This window comes from Typopeltis vanoorti, chromosome 21 (genome assembly GCF_054136105.1).
Source record: "Typopeltis vanoorti isolate ZY-2024b chromosome 21, IOZ_Tvanoo_1.0, whole genome shotgun sequence".
In the NCBI taxonomy this organism is placed as follows: domain Eukaryota; kingdom Metazoa; phylum Arthropoda; class Arachnida; order Uropygi; family Thelyphonidae; genus Typopeltis; species Typopeltis vanoorti.
This window is the reverse complement of record NC_143569.1, coordinates 48,148,736-48,164,167: the sequence shown is the minus strand read 5'-3', so window position 1 is coordinate 48,164,167 and position 15,432 is coordinate 48,148,736.

Here is a 15,432-nt window from a genome sequence, read left to right as displayed (position 1 = left end):
GCTACTCATCATTCAAAAGTGTTATTATTATATATAGCGTTAACTTATCAATAAGCGATGAAGAAAGAAATTTTTTATCTTCAATGAATCCGTGCATCGTAACCTTAATGCTGGACAATTTTCTCCTTTCCTATTAACTCTTTTACAACATCCTTGTTGAGCATGCGCATGTTTGACTAAATTGAATCATTTTTCTCACTCGCTGTTTTGAATATTTAAACGATGCTCTATTGTCTAAATTTACTTCAGCCTCCACAGTTGCTAAACGAATTTCAAATTCGCTTGAACGGTGGCTACGTTACAGCCAGTTAAAAGAATACTTGTAATGGTTGCTTACATTTTATTTACCTTTACAATGCTTAAACTTGAGAATGCCCTTCAAATGGAGTCAGTGGAGAGCTAAAAATTTCACAGAAACTTAAGAAGATCAACGAAGCAATTTAATTTTGAATTATTTATTTTTAAATGACGGCTGCGTAACGGGTAGTATCTAATTTGGGTTCTTTGGCGCCAATGTAGAAATGCAAATAAGAAAATGCAAGAGAAATGGTAAGCGAAACGTAAATTTTCTGTAATAGTTTCCAGTCAAACAAAGTGGCAAATACTTAAAATGCGAAGTTAATTTGTTTTATTTTCTTTTGGACGAAATTATTTGTTTCTGAAATACAGAATCAGGTATAAAAAATTGTTAATAAGTTATAATAAGTCCAAATAGTGAAAGAAAACAGATTTTGATGGCGTAAAATAATTCACTGAACTGGACAACGATATCGAATTGGCTTCTGGGTCGAGAGTAGTCATAGAGCGAGCAATATGATATCAATTATATTGAATATAGTCGACTTTCAATTACAGACTAGTAAAACAACCAAATACGATATATAACGTTCTACAAAAAATCGGTGAACCTCACTGGATAATATCCAAATGAAAGGCTAAAAAAACTACGGCTGATCAGGTGCCAATGACAAATTTTATTAAAATGAAACGTAAAACTAAAAAAAAAAAAAAAATCTAAAATATCGTAACATGCTGTATGAAAATAAAACGATTCGGATTTCTCCTATCTTGAGCATAAAATCAAAATAGTGGAATGAAAAGAAAGATGGAATAAATAGACCGCCAGGACAAACTTATTTAGTGCTGAGCAATCTCTGATGGAGGAAGGAATAGGCTGATCATCGGAATGCATGTTAATCGAAGCCTCCGATTCCATTGCAAAAAACTGAATTTTAAAAAGGATTTTTTAGATTTCAAATGTCTGAGAAAATAGAAGCCTATTAATGTTAAGAACTGTTCTTATTCTTAGTCTATCATCTTATTGTTGTTCTTAATTTGAATAGCTATCATTCTCATCACTAATTCGAATTTTAAAATATATTAAGGATGCTGCTTTGATCTCTGTATAATAAAGTGATTTCGTTAAGCGAAAGTGACGTAATGTTGCTATGACAACAGTATGTTCTATTTGCGTCTGCCTGTCGAGTCATCCATAGCTGAATCTTAAGTGCTCGCGATTGCGTCCAGACTTTCTGGGTCGAATTCAACTTAATACAAACTGCACTTTCAAACCGGCTTTTTTGTTTTGGATTTACTTTACGACGGAAATAGCGAAGACTGTGAGGCCAGTGTGTTATGTCTGTAAATTGTGTGTGATCTTCTGGCAGATCTCATGGCCTACACGGAATTCGAACCGAGGTCTTTTCAACCACAGGGAATCGTCGATATACCACCTGAGCTACGGAAGCTCCTTTCAACTAGTGAGTGCATCATAAGAGTAATTAAAAAACAGAACAGAAATCGGAAACACACCAGATCTCTTAAAATTTCAGTTGTTTTAAATTGAACACGAGGGAATAAAAAAACGCAATGTCTGATTAAAACCACCTTTCCAAAGTTCTAATAATTTGTAAAATTAAAGAACATTTAAAACTATGCATGTGTGATCAGATTAAAGTCCATCACTTGTTATGAATGCGAAAGGCTTAAAACCACAATTAGAACTATTTAAAATGCACAATAGTTATTTCACGGATTATTTAATGATGTTATTCAGTACATCTGCTTGTAATTTTTCCCGAAACATATGTGCATCCATGAATATGCATTTTAATTTAACAGTAGTTTTAACTTATTTATATTGGAATCAAATTAAGAGATGTTTGTTATTGGTCAACTATTACTTTAACAGTCTGTAAATATTTCGCTATATTATGTAAGTACTAAAATCATATAAAAGCTAAATATAACAGAAGTGACATCCTTTTTCATCTTTAGAATAGATAAAAAAAAGTATATTGAAAATGTATGATTATTTGATAAGCCTACATCTCTTGAATAATAGAAATGTAAGACCAGTTGTGGTTAACATCGATATGTGTCATTTATTCTTTTAATTTTATTTATTTTACCCTTCAGTTAAGGTACTGGAATATTGTTTTACTGTTTAAAATGTTTTATATATAAAACAGAAGTATGTCTACTATACATTTTATTATCTTTCTTTGTTGGTCGCTGTCAGTAACTTCGTATCAGAAAGTCCATTTGAATTCATAAGATTGCAAATTTTTGAGTGTAATAGGCTATTTAAGATGCATATTTATATTCTCCAATCCACATTATATTGGTAGCTATTAGAGATTTTCATTTCCTGTTACTTCCTCCTTCCATTGCCCATACGAATGGATGGGAAAATATATAAACACACACACATGCCCGATAAATTCAGGCTCAAACTGCATTATCTTAATACCCTCTTGCGATCCTTCCACTCTTTGAAAATAATGGTTAATTTCGGTACTTTACCTTTCATCGTAATGCAAGTATATGCTTCTCTTGCCCATATTCCAACATTTATTTCTGTCTATTATTAATAAACGATGCTATCTTCCTGCTAACACGCCTCGCAACATTATGGACCTATTGCAACGTTATCGTTGACCTTGTGGCGATCTTAAGCTGTGATAAGTTACGTACAGGAGTTAATGGCTGAATGTAAAGGTAAAAGAGGAATGTAGTACCATTACTCGGCTGTGTTACTCTACGTTCAGCATTCGAGCTAAAAATTGAAGGAGAGAGAGAGAGAGAACGGGGAAAATTAAATTAACGCTTTCACTTATTTTCTCTTCTGTCCCCCTCTTGCATCCTCCCTACAGCCATCTGCAGAACTACCAACGCTCAGTAGAGACATTTAATCTGACGTGAGTATGGTCGACTAGGGGTCGCTGGAATGTCGGCCGATTGAGAGGGATGAGGGAAAAAAAGCGCCCGACAACTTCTCTATTGTTCACGGACAAAAGAGTGCGACACACAATCTGGGGCGAGAGTAGACAGCCCGCTATTAGCAGCTGGTGTCTGAAGTTTTTTAATCAGCGCCTCCAACTTTGTGTCTCCTGCAAGTTTGAGGTTGGGAAAAGGGGATGACAACGATACTGGAAGCAGAAGCAAGAAGGCAGATCTTCATCCTTGTTACTCCAGTTCGCTATATTTTGCTTTTTTTTTTTTTTTGGCTATAATAAATGAGAAAGCAAAGGCGACTCGCATAAAGATATTGCATAAATCGCTAGTTGATTATAATTAACGGTTTAAACAATGGATAATTAAATGAGGTTGTTTCCCAAGCTATTTTAACAACCCCAAGGGCAGAGACGGAGAAGCAATTTGCGCCTCCATTTGCAAAGAAGATTGCTTGAAGGCCATCGTCTATGTATGTTCAGCTATGGGAGTAACTGACACCTTAATATTAATAATGTAATTAAGTGGGGATTCCCATCTGTACAGTGCAAACGGACTTTACATTTGCTGTGACTGTCATAAAAGTCATATTTTAGAGGGGAGACTGTAATGTCATAACAGTCAATTCCATAAAGACTGTAAAACTGCGTGTTAAACTTCAGAAAAACTCCAACGTAATGTTGAAAACTTCCACTGACTTTCGAGTGATTTAAGTCTGAATTGAACAAATATCGGAGTAAGATGATGCTTGCTATTTTTTTGATTCAGACAACATTGTCCACCATGCATTTACCAATTACTTCTTCCGCTGTACGAAGATCTGTCATTTGGGTATATCGTTTTGTGTATCATTTGTGCATTCAAACACAGAGCATAATTACTATGATGCCTAAACTCATTGATAATCTTTCTGTAATTGTTTTGCGCTGCTCATTTATTAAGTAATTATTGCCATGTATTGCTATGATCTGGATTAGCAGTATCACCTTCGCTGTCCTTGCGCCACTAAACAACCGAACTAGGATTTTTTAGCAGTGTATAAAAGGACTGTTTTAGCGTTGTTCAGAATCCAATTGTAATATTTTCATTTGTAAGCAATTGCAATCGAGTTCTCCAACTGTATGAATTGCTCCAAATACTTTGCATGCGAGGTATAAAGTCACACAATGAAATTCTGCAGAGCGAATTAGTCTTACAGTAGTTAATTATCTTCCATTTGAAAACCAGCATTCCTAAATAAAATCCATACGTTTCTAATGTGTATGAACCAGTTCATCTGTGAGCATCCAGGTGGAGCTACTGTCCAGAGTCAGTGAAATTATAAGGTTTCAAAAAAACTAACTGTGGCAGCTTACCTTATTGTTTTAAAGTGTTGATATCTTGATCTTTAAAAGAGGAATCCTGAAAAACTGAAAAGTCCAATTGGTTACCATCCTCACTCCATTTATAGCCCTGTTAATTAAGAACAGAAAGACCAAGAATTGGTGATGAGATATGAGTAGCATTTCTTTGTGTCTTATGTTGGATGCAGTCGCCCCACATATGATCACAAGTCAACGAACTCCAACTCTACACAATCCGGTCAAAATATGATCTCCCATTTCACCTGATATGACTACCAGCTGCTGGATGGTGTAGCAGATTGTGAAATAATGGCGGTGGTCATAATTTTGTTAAAATAATTAATCAAAATATTATTTTTATTATACTTTTTTCGAAGATGCAGATCAACACTAACAAGGGATGCGATCTGACGGACTTAGGCATGATTGTAGGATGATTTTTGAAGATTGGCAGTATGCAGAAAATCGCCAATGTAGATTCGCGGAGTGGTGTAGTTATGTATTCCAAAATACGGAAGGATACTACACATCATCGATACTTGTTGCAAACGTAGGTCGCTTAGCCTTGTATGTCGGGCCTATAGGTGGAATGCTGACCATAGAATTTAACTAGAGGATGAATGGTAGTGTTTCCCAGACCATAATCCAACATTCCCTCCTCCGTGTGGGCTCAAGAGGTATGCGCCATTCAAAATACCCCTGCTTACGCCTAATTATCGACAACTACGCTTAAATTTTGCATCCGAGAGACGATATTATCCCGTTATTATCGAGATGATAACAGGATAATATCCATCCGACCACGGTGCAGTGCGAGCCGTGATGTTCGAGCATTATTCTAGTTTTGTGAACATGTTTTGGACTACTGAAGATCTACATTCTGCAAAGACACACTATATGAAGTCGCAATGGTTGCTTTGCTGTCTTTTGACTATACATAAGACTAGAAAGAAACAGTTGCCACTGCAAATTTAATGAAAATTAATGTAGCTAGAGTCACATGATCCGATTCAGGTTGTCCTCTGTGATTTTTCATCCGAACCTAAAGTCAATAATCCATTGCTATATAAGTACTCATCATAATTATCTTTTTTCGGGGATTCAGATTTTAAAATAATAGAGAGGATCCCTATTTCAACTTCTTTAAATCGAGAAACACTGTACTTTTATAACTACCGTTTATAAACACATTTCAAAAGAAAGCGTATGGTTTTGCTTATTTTCTGTATTACACTATTGCATTGTAGCTCTGAATAACACTGACATAATGTTATGCATTCTTAATGTTTAATTTATTTCAGGGTGTCATTAAACTTCTCCAAAAGAACCTTACAAAGTTGCCTTGCAATACACATCAATGATTTAATGATGCGACAATGGCATATCCTATAGACAACAATGGTTAGTTGTACGTAGTCAGGTGATCAGACCACGTGCAAGGCATACAATGGGCTCACAATAAAAGGAAAACTGTTTCGTGACCAATCATATGTAATAGGCACCGAGAAAGATAGAATTGCAATGTTTACGGTGGTAGTCGAGTGTCCTCTCTCTCTCTCTCTATAGAGGTACACTCAGTGATGTCATCATGGCACGAGATCTGCCAGTTGTAAGAGTGAGAGAAGATAGAAGTGATGCTGTATTTTACGTGGTTGCACGAATCTCGGCTAGACAATGACACTTTGTTCTTTGGTCAATTCTTCGTAAACTGCGACAGTGCGTGAGACAAAACAACACAGCCGACGGTCATAAATATGTGGGAAGGGTGGCTTTTTCGTTGTCGTAAGTCATAGTTGTGCGTATGACGCTACTAATGATTGCCAATAAGACTGGCTAACCCGATAGAAAAAACACAGCTTTAAAGTAAGAGGGTAGAGATTGCTTCTGTTTTTTTCCCTTGACATTGGTACAAGGAGATAAAAAGCAGGGGGGGGGGAGAGAGACAAAAGGAAGATATATAAAAAGCAATAATGAAAAGAAAACGTAATAGAAATGAAATCATTTCCGTTAAATTAAAATTCGTCTTGACTAAAATTAGTGCAATTTTTCCTGAGAACACCGGAAGTGATGTCACCGAAATAATGTAGTTTATTATAAAGAGCCAAAAGGCTATTTTTCCGGCGACATAAATTAAGTTAAGGGGATAATAAAGCCCGTATTATTTTATTTTACAGCCGGGTACGAAACTCGGAGATCGAAATCTAAGAGTTTCATGCCGAGGAACTATCGGCGAGTCCAAGCGTAAGTCATCACTTGGGTAGTACAACACTAGGCAACTCGTGTCAAAGGTGGAGCAAGCTCCGTCACTATCCTTAATATTTTCTCATAATGTAAAACGCAACTCCTAGGTCGAGAAAATATTAAGGATAGTGACGGAGCTTGCTCTACCTTTGACACGAGTTGCCTAGTGTTGTACTACCCAAGTGATGACTTACGCTTGGACTCGCCGATAGTTCTTCGGCATAAAAAACTCTTAGATTTCGATGGATTTCGATCTACGAGTTTCGTACCTGGCTGTAAAATAAAATAATACAGGATTTATTATCCCCTTAACTTAATGTAGTTTATTATTGAGGAAGTGGAGCGGAAGTAAGCAACATTCCTAACAATTTGCATTTAGAAGATTGCAAGCAAAGTTTTGATTCTTCCAAATACATATTTATTGTTATAATATAATGATATTGTATATGAGCATATTGTTACGATATTACACTACAAAATAATATCGTTAATAATCACATGTTTTCATATATTAATTCCTCTTGAGCCATTTTTTGTACACTGCTGGATGAAGGCCTTCGCTACATTCATCTATTCCATCTTGAGCTCTTCTGCACAACCGAGTTTAGCCATCTCTTTAATTCATCCTCCCAATATCACCTTCCATCTCAGGGATGCTATTTGGTTATCATCTTTGTACATTTTCGAGTGTTACTTTAGGCAATATGGCCTCTCCGTTTTTCATTTGTATCTTTTAATGGCTATTACAATGTCCCCCAACTCTTACCCCCATAATGCGCTTTCTACCTTGAATTTACGTCAAATACCAAGCAGTGATCTCGCCATTTACCTTGGAATAGTTCTCAACTTGTCAATTTTTGGGGTCAAAGTCCACGTCTCGTTTCCATTTGTCATGAGCGGAAGAATATGGTAAGGTACATTGGGATGCCTCCTTTCAGTGTTTCCCTATGTTTTCCATAGGCTAACTGACACCAACTTGAATTAATCGTATAACTTCTCTTACAGCCTCCCTCTACTGTAAAAATAAAAAGTTACTATCGATATTCTGGTTGTTCTACTGTTCTTTTTTTATGCATTCTTTTTGTATTCAGTCCCTTTTTTTACTCTATGCATTCAATTCGTTGATCATTTCTTGAAGTTCTGCTGAGTTGCCTAAAAGAACATGTCATCAGCAAATCGTACCTGATTTAGATCTTTGAAATTTACTGTGATTCCTCTATTTTTTCCTTTCCAGAATTTTGAGTAGATATTCTTGGGCTACTGTAAATAATTTACATGAATGTATTGCCTTGTCTAACGCCCTTTTTATTGGGAATTTCTTATCTGTTCCTGATTTTCAAGATGTAGAGTGAATTTTTGTATACGTCACTAAGTATATGAATATGCTTTTTTATTTTCAATGTCCCCGAATTTTTGAGACTTCTAAAATAGTTAACTTTGCGATTGGATCAAACCACCTTTTCAACATTGATCATTTGTCTCTTTTGTTTACATAGATATGATAACATTAAAGCATTTTTGGAAGATCGTTAGAAAATTCATATACAGTAATAAGGTTTGGATAAATGCCTACATATACAATAATATACTGTCAACTTCAACTTTACTGACTCCAAGGGTGAAGCAAGATGCTTTTCATATTCCCCGCTGTCTGAATGGATACAGTGAAGAAAAAAAGTTTATGAGAAATATGCTCGCCCTGAGAGGGCAAGGGAATTATAGGTCATTTCTTGAAATCAGAATGGCTTTAGGTCTTTTGTGTTTGTACAGATCCGTTTCGTCATAGTCAGCAGCTTGTTGCACCAGTGGATTGGGATGTGTAGACGTTTTTAGGAAATACTTTACTGCAAGAGACTGAAGGAAAGAGTATATATATATATATATATATAAGGGATGTCGGTGTCCTGATGAAGTCGAACATCTCTGACAAACCGTGGGGCGTTCAGAATCATACGAAGGCACTTGTTTTGCACTCGCTGCAGTTTGAGGATATTAGTATCAGCGATGTGGCTCCATGCTGGTGAAGCATATGTGATTATCAGTTTGTAGAGGAGCAGTTTGATTCTGGTGTGTAATTTACTGTTTCTGTTTATTAGGGGATAGAGCTGGACGATGGCTTTTGATGCCTTTGCACACGAGTCCTTGATGTGGTGGTTGAAGGTTAGTCTTTTGTCCAGCAGTACACCAAGGTATCTGACTTCTGTTTTCCAAGGAATTTTGGTGTTAAACAGGAAGATGTTCCCCGTAGGAGATACTGTTCTTCTGGAGAAAAGCATGGCTATGCTCTTCAAGGGATTTACTTGTAATCTCCAATTAGAGAACCATTTTTCTAATATCTGTAGGTTTTCTTGGAGTTTTTTGGGGACTAGGTGTGGACGAAGAGATCTGCTTAGTATCACTGTGTCATCAGCGTAGAGGGTCAAGATAGATGACATTGGATTGTGTGGAATATCTGCCATAAATATCGAGAACAGAATGGGGCCAGTAATGATCCTTGCGGAACTCCAGCCAGAATGCGACGGTTGGTAGATATAGTTCCGTTTATCTTGATCTGCATAAATCTGTTGATGAGGTATGTTTGGATCAACTGTACCATCTATCGCGGGATGTTAAAGGCGCTGAGCTTTTGGAGCAGACCATAATGCCACACCTTATCGAAGGCCTTGGCCATATCCAGAAAGACAGCTCCGGTAAGTTGGTGTCAATTGTAGCCTGTGGTAATACATTGAGTTAGTCTATGGATCGTTGAGTGGTGCTGTGAGGTTGACGGATTCCAAATTGTTTATTTGGGAGGATATTCAGCTTATTGACTATGGATTGGAGTCTGGTGAGGGTGACTCTTTGGGCAATCTTTCCCAGGTTTGAAATCAAGCTAATGGGACGATAATTTTGCGGTAGATGTAGGTCTTTATTTGCTTGGTTTATGAATGGGGTTATATAAGCAGTTTTCCACGGGGAAGGGAAATATCGGAATTTAATGATCGCGTTGATTATGTTGGTAAGGTGCACAATGACTCTGCGGGGTAGTAGTTTAATAACTTTATTTGTGATGCCATCTGGACCAGGAGCTTTATTGTTGTTAACATTCTTAATGATCTCGTAGATTTCGATTGGTGAAGTAGGGACGATTTGATTAGTACTGCATCAGAAAGTTTTAATAATATATATATATATATATATACTGTCAAGTCATAAGGACTGGCTTAAAGGGGCGAAGCCAGAGTGCTTTTCATATTCCCCGTTATCTGTAGAGGACAGTATAGGAATAAGGTGTTATTGAGCTATTAAAGCTCTGATCATGGCAGAAGAGTAACAGCAATAGCCAAGCCACAGTTAGAACTTCATTGGCTACAGCATTGCCATCCATTACCCACCAAGGGTATTAATCACCGCATCTCACGGTCGATTAACTTACTCGTCGCCCCTGTCAAAAAATTGCATCTGATCAGATATTATTAGCGATTGGTGATTTTCAAAAGGTGTTGGAAGATTGTTCGCAATTAACTAGAAACGCTATAAAATTATTGAAAATTTTAAGAGGAAAATCATTTAATTATAAAATGTATATATATTCATTATATTATGATAACTATTCAAATGTTCCTCTATGAGTATCATTCGAAAATATTGTGAATAATGGCAGTATGAAAGGTTTTTTCACGATAAACTATTCTAACATATCCGGATTAAATTTAACTACAGCATTTCTAATTTACCCTTTAGCTATTATAATAAAGCCATAAGTGCCTTCTTAACGTAGTCGCAAGGACATCGCGACAGCCTTTCATTTGGAAAAGACCTGGGTTCGAATCTCGTCTGGCTTGCGGGGAAATCTTATAAAGACATATCAACTGAGGGACGATTAGCCGCTCTCATATGAAGATTGCACAGTTTTCAACGTATCATACTGCAATAACGAATTAAAACGCGAATTAATTAGTAGGCCTTACTTTTTTCAACAACAGCCTTCTGCATCAAATTCAGCACGCTTGCACTTCCACTTCATTGGCAAATATTCAACATCAATTTAGTGCAAAATACTTTCTCTGACCATTTACTTAATGGTATTCATTTTGCGCCTGTAACGCCATCTGTCGCCTTTCCAACGCAACCGATATTAATTTCCACTTCTCAGAGCTACATTAACGTATCCTAACCTTTCCTGACACCCCCCCGTTTTTTTGCCATCTTATCAATAAGAAAGCTAACTTAAGATAAAAATCAAGGCTTTTTCCAATCATCTCTGCTTTCTTACAACAATCATCTGCCGCACTCTTGTTAGCTGCTATCATTCCATCGTGTTGTCGTCTTTCAGAACTGCCTGCCTACTTGGCCCCCAGATGTTTAATCGCTTTAATCCGCCAGTGATCGCTGTGCCAGTTCCTCGTGCTGCCAATTTGACCTTTTAATCTTTATCACTACATCAGTAACTTTAGCTGGTTGAAATCAGATCAATTGGTTTCTTTTCTAGTCCTTTACAATGATCCCTAACATTGTCTTAATTCTTTCATTTCGTTTTAATTAAGGCGCGTGCCTGGCTCTGTGTTACATCTTTACAGAAAGAGCCTATTGATTGCACACTTTCTTTTCAAGGCTTGGAACTCGAAAGTGAATTTTCTATTTTCTTTTCATCGATGCTCCATCCATTTTTTTTTTCTTTCGCTAGCTTATCCAAGTGAACTTATTCATGGACAATGCATTTCTTCATTTTTGTTTACAAGTGGGATCCATCATGAATAGATTGGAGATATTTTACATAATCGGATTAATTTTTCCATGGAGAACAAATATATGCATACCGTTCTATAACATGCATTTAAAATAATACATATTATTATTAAAATTCATTTTCCACCTAAATATATTCAACAAATATCCATAAATGCTTTTGCAACAACATCCACGATACCCTACGTTTAATATCTTATGATTCATAAGATATTAAGTGATTTGATTCTGAAAACAGATAGAGCGGAACATTCAGGTCTGATAGTTATCATTAAGGATTGTACTAGTTAAGAAAGAGATGAGAAAAGATTCTGAACCTGATTATTTAGATGAGGCTAACTAACTTTATACAACTGGCGTATAAGATCGATAAATTAACTAATTTTATTTTAAGTTTTCAGTAGTCTGCCACAAAGTGGTATACCTAATAAGCCTATCTTGTCGGCCGCCTCCCCAGTCTGAATACTTATAAACGAACTCTCCCAACATGATTTTTATACTGATAACAGCTGTGTATACTCAAGTTTGACATTTCTTTGGTCTAACTGTTTCTTCAAGTGCTATTTATTCAGGAAAGAGCCCTGCGTTCAGTTACGTGACAAGAGGTTTTTTTAATATATATATATATATATATATATATATATATATATAAACGAACTCGCTTTAATATAGAAAACAGACTATTTTAGATTATGGTGGGCGATTTTATGCTTCCATTATCCGAGATTTTTCTTTTCACAAATCTGGCCTAAGAACAAAACGCAATGCAACAGATATACGTAGCTGATGCCTCATAGAGTGAGTTCCTATGGCTGTATATTCTGGATATTCGACCCCTACTCGTTGTATAAAATCAAGCTAAACTTGTGTTTCGGCTCACGAAGAGCGCAAACCGTTAATTTGATCTCAACGCAGAATAACAATTGTCTCTTCGATCCCAGAGCACCCTAGCACCAAATTTTATTCATTGTAGAAACAGTCACGTATTTATTGCATTAAAAAAAAAAAAAAAAAGAACAGTACTGGTCCCAGTTTTTGTTGTCATTTTATGTGAATTGTTTCGTGCTTAATATATCTGTATCATTCAATTTACAAGAGGTTTTTTATCATTATTTTAAGGGGGGGGGGAGAAATCATGCCATCTGAAGAATATAAATAATACCTATTTGTAACGTTTACACTTCTAAAAAAATCAAAATGCAATTATCTAGTAATGACAGTTACAATAACGTATACATTAATTGTATTTTTAAGTAAAGTGTTGAAAACGGGTTTGATTAGTCCGAATTATTTTAAAATAATATGTTTGTTTAACTGCCTGTCGATCACTATATGAAGCTATCAGAGAAAATCAGTTTGAAGTTTGTAATATATTACGAATTATAAATACATAAATTCTGATTTATAACGGAACTAGTACATAGTACAGAAATATTCATTTATTTTTAACATTGAAATCTGATTTTCATTATATAATCTCGGAGTAAACCACGGCCTGTTACCCATTGTTCTTATAGTCCTTATAAGGACTGGCTTAAAGGGGCGAAGCAAGAATGCTTTTCATCTTCCCCGTTATCTGTAGAGGACAGTGTAGGGATAAGGTGTTATTGAGCTATTAAAGCTCTGATCATGGCAGGAGGGTAACAGCAGTAGCCGAGCCTCAGTTAGAACTTCATTGGCTACAGCATTGCCATCCATTACCCTCCAAGGGTATTAATTACCGCATCTCACGGTCGATTCTCTAAACCATGTCCAACCTCCTATCCCCCCCCCCATCGTTATGTATAAATCACCAAGCCTTTAAAGGATATTATTGATAAAAATACAAGGTGTATTTCTAAAAATCGTTTTTTATCATACCATTGTAACAATTGCATTTTATACTTCTGGTCATCTGACCATTGCTTTAAAAAATAAATAAATAAATAAAGTATTTCTAAAACTCGTTGTATTATTCAGAATTCTGTTTTGAAGACCTAATATTAATATAAAACATTTCTTTTTAAATCAATAGTAGTTTATTCTGATGCGGAAACAGGTGTTCTCTTACGTCAGCGAACAATCAGGTATGGTAGTGCTGTTCTTGAGTCCTTAAAAAAAAAAAAATGCCTGGAATTAGAATAATCTCTTACTCAGTGCGAACAGAGGAGACGACCATGAAACTAGTGTTAGTTATGAAACCATATTGCAAGTTCCCTCTACTGGGATTGCATTATGTTGACATTTAATATCGTTTCCTAATAGTCTGCGTAGTTAAGTGGGTTTCGACAGAGTTCTGTGGTTGGAAACACCCACGTTCGAATCCTGTCTATGACACGAAGGACTTATCAGAGAGTGTCAATAATAGGTGACTTAGCAGGTCTCGCACGGTAGCGAAGGTTTTTTTCTTTTTTTCCTCCCGAAAACTCGGGTTTTTCACCCCTCAAAACAGACAAACCTGTCCCGTGAACACACAGATCTACATAAATGAGAACTTTGGGCAAGGAGAAGACACGCATTATTTTCTGACTCTGTAGCAAGCAAACGCATAAAGTAAGAAAAATGATTTTAATTGAAACAAAAAAACAATACGAATTTTGAAACTACTTAACTGTCCTGAAGACAGATGGCAGTTTATCGGTCTACATAAAACTAAAAAACCACCTACCTTCACCTAAAACATTCCACAAGTTTCGAGCCATATTTCAATTTCATTCTGCGATAGAAATATAAACAAGAATATAGTTTTTTATAAATTATAATATGCTATCCAATTAAGTAAAAAAAGATGCTTAAAACTTATGAAATTTTAAGTTCTATGGAATATGCAGAAAACACCATTTTGATTTCTATATGAAAATATTATAAGTCAATTATTGAATATGTGTGAAGTGAAATTATAAAAACGGTGTTGTTGAGGTGAGTAAGCGATAGTTAATAAGAACTTTTGCATAAATATTGGCTTAACATTAATTCCTTGGTTAGTTGGATGCAGCAAAGATCTCGTTTGTTTAACTATATGTAGCCTCTTATGCCTTCAGCAGGACACCTCATTCTGCTGTTATTCTCTTAATAACCGCAGTGCTGTTTACAAATACGTGGTTCATTTAACAGACCATACAAGGAATGTCCTGCTTTCGCTACCATCATTTAAGCATTGTCAGGGTGGGTTACAAAACACTCTAAAAGCTTCGCAGTACTCTATTTCTAGGCGCTACCTTATTAATTTTCTGATTACCAGTGTGGCTGTATCGACTGCCATGCCCAGCCCCCAAGTCTTGCCTGTTAATGTAGAAAGGGGGGGGAAGAAGGGATAAAAAACTGGGGGGGATGATCATGGTGATTATCTCCGTGCCGTGGTTCAAGGGGATGAGATTTCAATGGGCTTGTCCCGTTCGACTTCTCCATGTGCCGTGTTGGCGGACGGAGATACCGAGTCGGCATCCCCACCCTATACGATCGATAGACACGGGGTGGATAGTGGTGGCAAATTCTCGGAAAAGCAGCTGATAATAAGTACAGCTACCTACAGCTCTGCTGTGTGTGTGTGTGTGCATGTGGTGTATGTGTGTGTGTGTGTGTGTGTAACTAGCCCTTTAGTTGAATATTAAAACGGCCTCAGCATCGCCTATCTTTGTAATGAATAGCAAAGACTTGAATAATGGGAGAAATTTCTGTGTCTAATATTGCTTCTCCTACACACGCTTCCTCGGTTGAGTTCCGGGAGTGAAATAATGTATAAATCATTGTGATTAAGGATTTCTTGACAGCCACCAATCATCTCCAATGGACCCTTGCAAGTAAACACTTTGTTGAAACAGCTCAGCTGGAAATCGGTGGATATAGATAGCTTGCGAATATCAATGGATTAGTGATGATACTTAAGACACTTTTTAACCGCATTCTT